This window comes from Pinus tabuliformis, chromosome 8 (assembly GCF_031772625.1).
Source record: "Pinus tabuliformis cultivar Carrire ecotype Pingquan chromosome 8, CPIR1, whole genome shotgun sequence".
NCBI classification, from domain to species: Eukaryota; Viridiplantae; Streptophyta; class Pinopsida; order Pinales; family Pinaceae; genus Pinus; species Pinus tabuliformis.
In genome coordinates this window covers 193851965-193860588 of record NC_142294.1, presented here as the reverse complement: position 1 = coordinate 193860588, position 8624 = coordinate 193851965, and the positions used below count along the sequence as shown (strand labels likewise).

Sequence of the window (8624 nt, the reverse complement as noted above, 5' to 3'; positions counted from 1 at the left end):
CTTCGAAGCTGGTTGATCCTCCATTTGGAACCAAACCAATTGGCTGCAAGTGGGTCTACAAGAACAAATACAAAGCTGATGGCTCACTTGACAAGCACAAAGCTAGGCTTGTGGCAAAAGGCTTTGCACAGAAGGAAGGGGTCGATTATGAGGAAACTTTTGCCCCCACAACAAAATGGGCCACCATCCGAACACTCTTTGCACTAGCTGCTCAGAACGGTTGGAAAGTCCATCAAATGGATGTAAAAATTGCATTCTTGAATGGAGATCTAAAAGAGAATGTTTTTATGTCCCAGCCTAAAGGATTTGTTGTGAAAGGACATGAACATAAAGTATGCAAACTTGTGAAGTCCTTGTATGGCCTTAAACAAGCACCACGAGCCTCGTATGAAAAACTAACTGAGCATCTTCTGAAACTCAACTTCAATCATTTTGATCTTGATGATGCAACTTTATTTGTCAAGAAAGTTGGCAAAACAGTTGTATATCTTGTGGTATATGTAGATGATCTTTTAATGACAGGGAACAATGAAAGCTATATTGCATCCATAAAGAAAGAATTAGGAAAAAGTTTTGAAATGACTGATTTGGGCTATGTTCATTACTATCTTGGCATTGAAGTAACCCAACATCCAACATCCATATTTCTTTCTCAAAAGAAATACATTGGAGATTTGTTAAACAGATTTGGCATGACAGAGTGCAATCCTCTTTCTACTCCAATGGAACAAAACTTAAAGCTCACATCTATTGAAGGAAAGGAATTTGAGGATGCAACAAAGTATAGACAACTTGTAGGAAGTCTCATCTACCTCACTACTACCAGACCAGACATTTCATTTACTATTGGAATCCTCTCCACGTTCATGCAAAAGCCTTGTGAGGGACATTGGTCTGCTGCAAAAAGAGTTCTAAGGTATTTGAAGGGAACTCAAGACCTTGGAATCAAGTATACATAGGTGGACGACTTCAGCTTGATTGGATACTCTGATTCAGACTTCGATGGAGACAAAGAAACTGGAGTATCCACTTTAGGATATGCTATGAGTCTTGGATCAGGAGCTGTCTCTTGGAGATCACGCAAACAGTCAATTCCAACAGATTCACTATAAGCACAAAAAGTGATTGGATTAATAGTGTGCATTGATTTCACTATAAGCACAAAAAATATTGACAATGTACATTGATTTTTGTGTTATAGTAATTCAACCTATTAATATTGGAGAGAAAGCGAGGCAATGTATGATGTTTACTACAACAACTCAAGCTACATATTTAAATGGTTTACATTTTCAATAATCCTTTTCATATAATCAGTAGAAAAGATGACAAAACTAAGAAGGGTGAAAATAAGAATAGTAGAAGAAAATAGTTTGAGATAGATCACAATGAAGATTATTTGTAATTGACTACATGCTTATTATTCACATTTTCTATCATTCAACACTCTTACATTATTACTTTGCATTCAATTCTTTTATTTCTTAATTTTTTATCATTAATGTTATTAACAATATTTATCATCTCAACAAATTGAAGTAACTAAGAAAATTTAGAATTAAAATGACGAGATAAATCTCTCATATATTTAGCATATTTAAAATGATTATATTAATATTAGATGCATTTACATATTATTGATAAAACTAGTCATATGTTCGATATATTTTCCTTGGCCGCATAGGGCTGAATCTAGCCTAGATCCATCTTAACTCTAGATCTATCAAGAGCTTAGAGGGACCAAATCTCTAGAGGTGAAAACCTTTCCTAAGGTTTTTCTCTCAAAAAAGAGGTTTGCACCTAGAGAGATTTTATCCCTCTCGGTGCTTGATAGATCTAGAGTCAAGATGGATTTAAGTTGGTAGATATAGATGGTTGTGGGAGAGCGAGTGAAATAGGGAGAGACATAGAAAGGGAGGAATAGAGAGTGAGAGAGAGAGAGAGAGGTGGGGGAGATAGGAGTGGAGGAGACAAAGAGATATTGGGGGGGAGAGGGAGGGAGAGAGAGAGGAAGGGAGATAGAGAGACACAAAGATGAAGGGGGAGAGAGGGGGAATAAGAAATAGACAGAGAAAAATATATATATTATATAGTATTATATAACCAAACCAGATCCATATTAACCCATATCTCTCCCATATCTCTCAAGCACAAGATCAAATCTACATTTCCTTAATTTTTGCACTAAAAAAAAATTTACTCCTCGAAAAATTTAATCTCTTGTATAATCCAAAATTAAAATATATCAAAATTAATTATAATCACAAATACATCTTTAAATTTATCATTATATTATTCCCCATACATTCTATCATATTCAATACATCCAAAATTCATAATACATTGATTCAAGTTAAATTACACTTTAATTATTAACCTTAAGAACACTTAGAAACAGCTTTAAATTGAGAAAACATACCCCCACATAACCATTAAAAACAAAAACCATATATAAAAAATGCCAAAAAAATGTACAACCCAAACACAAATGAATAAATACCATATATATTCTTGTGATAACGACATCTCAACAAGCTTGTAATGCTTCTAGATAGCATTTAGGAATTACAGACGATATGTATTGAGTCATGTACTATGGTAGGGTTCTGAGCTAGAGAATCCAATTTTGAAGTTTGTCTACAAACGAGACAAGGTAGACAAGGTAGGGTCCATAACGACCCCGCCATGTGTCATTGGGGCACCAATCCAAGCGGACGCTGTTCCCACTCATTCTCTCTTTAACACGCTCCCCTCTCAGGTTCCGTCGCCTCGTCTTTCTCTTTTGGTATCTTTGCGTCTTTTCCTTTCTCGCCATTTTGAACCACTGAGAATTCCAGCTGCGAGTTGCGGGATCGATAACTTCGTCTTCCATATCTATCCCTCTGATATTTGAGTTCGGCTCTAATTGACCCACATGTACCCCTAACTTCTGCTTTATTTTGGATCTGAATCAGGGGAGTGGAGTGCGTGTATATATAGTGGTGCTATGGTGGAACCAGGCACGCTATCGGAGCACTGGACCCTTCACACTTCCGATGAGGAGGAAAGCAGTGGAAAAAGCAACCGGGGAAAAAGGAGATGCAGAGAAAATCTGAAAAACCAAGGAGCTCCGTTTGGTCATGAAATTGGCCCCAAGAGACCAAGAGGCAGACCTGCTGGCTCCAAGAACAAGCCCAAACCCTCCATTGTCAAGATGACGAAGGAAAACCCTAACGCCCTCCGTGCCCATGTCCTGGAGATCTCTGATGGTTGCGACGTGGGAGAGAGCGTGGCCACCTTCGCCCGCAGGAGGCAACAGGGAATCTGTGTTTTAAGCGGCAGCGGAATCGTGAGCAATGTTACCCTCCGCCAACCTGCGGCACCGGGCACAGTCGTGTCTCTACGAGGTCGCTTCCAGATTCTTTCATTGTCGGGAGGTTTTCTGCAGCCCCCGCTCCTCCCGCGGCGTCCGGCCTCATGATTCACTTAGCCAGCGGGCAGGGACAGGTCGTGGGAGGGAACGTTGTCGGTGCGCTGGTGGCCTCTGGTCCTGTCATCATCATTGCGGCTTCCTACATAGATGCAACTTATGATCACCTCCGGCTGGACGAGGAACAGGCACCGCCTACCCAGTCGCAGTACCCGCCCCTTTCTGCTCAACTACAGAGCGACACACCCGTCATGTACAACGTGCCTACAATTTCTGTTACGAACTTCGTACCTCTACAAGATGATCGCTTGTATACACCACGGGTCTCTGCCCGGGCTCCCCCTTGTTGAGCTATCAGGTTGGCGTTAACAGGTAGGTGCCGTGACTAACGATTTTAGGTCGACATGAGGAATCTTATTTCCAGTGAAATGATCAATTGCAATATTGGTATTTCTGTGGTTATTATCTGGTAGTGTTTCGTTATGGTTTATACATGTGGAAGGCTCTACAAGATGAAGGCGCTGCGGATTTCAACCAAGGAGGAGTACTGGTCCTTCGATTCAGATTCAGAAGAGAGAATGTCGGAATGGATAAATCGTTGGCAGTACTTATATCGGTTGTATTAGGTTTTTACAGAGAACAGAGCAATAGAAGAAACAATGACAAACGCTGTAAGTATCTTAATCGCTGTCATCGCTTAGCTCGTTATATAGATGTAAGATGTAATCCAAGATTTAAACGCAATATAAAATAACTATCCGTATTTATGTATATATTGAGATTATGTTGCGATAGTGAAGATAAAATAGATTGTGATTGCATAATAATTTTTCTAAATATATTAATGAAATGAAATCTAAGATCCAAAAATTAATTGGAATTGGCTTACAACATATTCTCCAAGAAAGGCAGTGGAAGAATATTCTATGTTAAGAAGTATTATTTGTTTTAATAATGATATATAATAATTTAATTTTAGGTTTTGTTTTTTATAATGCTACATAATGATTTAATTTTAGGTGAGTAATTAGTTAACTTAATAAAATAAAATAAAAAAATTGAGGTTGAGGAAGAGTACTCTATATCTGTTTTTGATGACATAAATGTCATAAAATAATTTGGCCTTCAATAGTTTTATCATAAATGCCATAAAATAATTTGGCCTTTAACAGTTTTATCTTTATTCTGGTCAATAACAAAATAGTAAAATTTAAGAAAGCTTTTATGTGAAGTGTACTTTGCTACTGATGTGAATTTTATGTTCTTATATTTTGGAGGAGTTATTAGTTCTGAATTTTATGTTCTCATATTTTGGAGGAGTTACATGTTTTTTTGCAGGAAGACTTGTTAATATTTGAGATTAGAAAATTTAATAGGGATAAAAAAACAATTTCTTTAATTTAAAAGAAAAATTAAGTAATAACTTGTTTAGTTAAATCTCTTAATAACTATTGAGAATTTGGGCTTATATGCTTCAAAACCTCAAATACCTCTAAGGTAATAATTATTGTAATATATTTAAGGATGAAGGAGGTATTAGCCCACCCTAAATTACTAATAGAAACTTTAAATCACCACTAAAGTTCAAGAGTGTTAAAGCTATTAGTAAGCCAAAAAAGTACTAAGAATGGCAAACTGCCAAGCAATTATTGAATTCTTAATTTCACTCTATAATTCCATGAAGTTACAAACAAAAAGGATTTTTTGAAATGGAAAAGAAAATTAGAATATCAAGAGTAACAAGAACACTACAACATGAGTACTATTATTCAGAGGAAAATTAATGTTGCAAATACTATTGTTCAAGGAGAAAATAATAAAAGATAATGTTTTGTCACTTAAAAAATATTGAGAAATAAAATGATCATTAAAAGGTTTTCCCAATACCCAAAATAAAACATTCAATGTATTCTTTTATAAAAGTCAATAATTGCACTAACGAATTAGTTGTGGAGCAATTTATGCTAACATGAATAACTACCTTGGGAGTAGAGATCAATTAAGTTCATGAATACAATCATTTTGGTTATGTAAATCTTGGAGGTTTCTCTAAAATTCATTGAAACTAATTTCTTTTACAAGCAAGAAAATCTCAACTAAAATATAGAAACACTCAGAAAAAATGTAACTTTTGAAGAGCATAATATATTTTGAATTTTGAAGAGGGGAGGAAAAAAATATCCAAAAATGACAGTGAGATACAATAGTATAGTAATCTAAATAAATATTTCCCTTTATTCAATGTATCATTTAAATATATAATTAATGTCACTACATCCTTTAATGGGATACTATGTGACATGATTTTTATAAAATTAATCTTTAAAAATATTAGAGCTGGGTAACTATGATTGTGACATAAGCATAATGTTGTTGAGATTTATTTATAAAATATAGTGTTATACAATTTTTAAAAATGTATATAATACACATAATGGAATACTATGTGACATAATTTTTATAAAATTAATCTTTAAAAATATTGGAGTTGGATAACTATGATTGTGACATAAGTATATTATTGCTAAAATTTATTTATGAAATATAGTTTTATACAATTTTTAAAAATGTATATAATACACTTAGAAACCACAGTATCTCTACTTAAAAAGGAACTATAGCAATATGGAGAAACCCCTATCAATAGTTTGACAATATTTTGGTAGTCTTTTGGTGGATCTAGATTGTGGCCACTAGTTTAAACTTACAATATAATGATATATGTATGAGAAGATTCAACTCAATAAAAAATAATTTATTACATATAAAATTGTTTTGATATAAAAATATTGATTCAAAGTTTTTCTTTTCAACCAATCAAACTCTAAACTAGCACTAATGAACCATATAAAATATTCCCAAATTTAAGATTGAATAATGTCATGGTACCCATACCTTCACACCTATCACTACAAAAGAAAATGACACCACTCACACTTTAAATTTTTCATATGAAAACTATTATTGCTAGTTTTCTTTGTACAATAATAAGTTAATAGAAACTCTTTGAATAAAACTGGGAGGTCTTGTAGTGGATGGTTTAAAAGATAAGGTTGACATATACATGGGTCGCAATAGATGTAAGAAATTTTCAATTCCATTTTTTTTTATTCAAGATGTTTGAAACATATAATTTATTACTCATTAATAGTGTGACTAATTTACTAGATTTATAAATGAGGAAAATAAAGTGTATCCCACATTCATACTAGACAAACATTTCATAATATTATAAGTGTATAAGGAAGCATAAAAAATTATTTTATGTAATTTTATAATAGTAAAGATAGGCTAATTATTACCAATTTGTTTATTTAATTAGTGAACGAAAGAAAAAGGTTGGATGAATAATAATAATTATGGTATATCTATGAAAAGATAATAATATTTCTATCATGAAATATGTTTTTCAATTCATAGTTTTTTTTTTTTTTTTTTTTTTTTTTCAGAAAATCAAAGTTGGGGAATTAGTTGAGCAATGTGCATACAAAATTAATCTGAGCATTATGCAATAATTATTATCAAATTTGAATAAAAAATATTAATATCCAAAATCATTTAGAAAGGTTACATAAGAAATACACCTAATTCCCATCTCTTAAAATACACTATAGAAATATTGTAGAATTTTAATAAGTTTTGAAGATAGTGCTTAAAGTTTATAAAATATTGTTGTAGTAGTTAAAATGGCACCTAATGCTAGTTAAAATTTATAATGGAGATGTAAAGAAAGTTTTAATGCTTTACAAATATATAGTGGATGATAAGTTATTGAATCTTAAAATTAAGAAAGATAAAATTTAACTATCACAAAATATTACAGACAACATGGTTTTATATTTTAAAGTTCATTAATTAAATATATTTCAAAGATGTCATAAACTCGTAATATATTTATAAATGATTTGAAACTCATGAAAATGGAATTTATTTTTTTGATTTTAAAATTAAAATTTAGGAATCAAGATTATAAACTTGGAATTTTCTATTTAGTTGTCTTTATTACTCAATTTACTGAATTACTACAATTTTGAGAAATAAAGGACTAGTGTTCATAACAATAACAAATTGAATATAGTTTGGATGGAATGAAATATTATAAATCATTATGAATATTATAACTATATTTTATTCCACAAATTTCATAAATTCAACTAGTTACATATAGTAAAGCTCTATAGCAAAATTTTATTTGTCAATTTTAATTTGTGATAGGAAAATTTACTAATGTAAGATTCACGTCAATAACAATATTTCATAATCCTTTGAAATTAAAAAGTCACTCTTTAATTAGCTAATCAATGACTTCAACTCATAAAAAGAATTCTAGAAAACTATTAAAATACATATGTGTATACTTACTTTCCATATCAATGCTCATAAATATGTGACATGAATTCATAATATTAAAAAACATAAATAATACAACAAAAATTATCATATCATGGGAGAATATCCATCCTAAACTCTCAAAAGCTTCGAAAGGGCCACAATCATGCTCTAGAAACATCAAAATTTGATGGATTTGGATTTTCTTGCAACTCACGTGCCACCTATTCTTTCCATTTTTCCTCATCTAATGCTACAATTTTCTTCATCCCTTCATAAGTAATTCCTTAATTATCCCCATCTACATATCCATGACATCACGACATACCATCTAGGAGTAATTAGGATGACAAAAATGCATGCTAGTGAAGGGGTGGTTAGATCAAACCTAAATCATGATGGTAACATTTGTGATATTGATCATGATATAATGAATGGAGTTACCATCCATAACACCACCTTCAAAACTCTTCATGACACTCTTGATGAAACACAAAGTGTACATAGTCTCTTGTACACAAAGAAATAATTATAAAGTGGGGAAATCTTCTAGAACACCACAAATTTATAAATCCTTCTTACAATTATACCCCAATTGATGCAGGAGCATTCAAACCAAGGAAAATCATTGTAAATAGTAGACATAGGGGATCATGAATTGTAGGAATTAGTTTCCTAAGTTCCAAGTAAAAGTAATATTTAGGTCTTTAAGTGTGATTTAATTAGATAATGGGAGAATTATGTTTTAAAACAGAGAAAAGATGGAATAAAGTCTCAAGGAGGCTTTTATGCCATGTATGCATGCATGTAGAGCTTTAGGCTTTTGTAAGGGGATTGATCAAACCTTCAACGATCTGATCCAATGTTTCCAAATATATGTGTATGT

The 8624-nt window shown here is 32.4% G+C and overlaps 1 pseudogene; it reads left to right on the top strand.

Moving 5' to 3' along the window:
• The first annotated feature begins 2858 nt into the window (after window positions 1–2858).
• LOC149234793 (AT-hook motif nuclear-localized protein 24 pseudogene) lies at window positions 2859–4058 on the top strand (annotated as a pseudogene).
• The last annotated feature ends 4566 nt before the right edge of the window (window positions 4059–8624 follow it).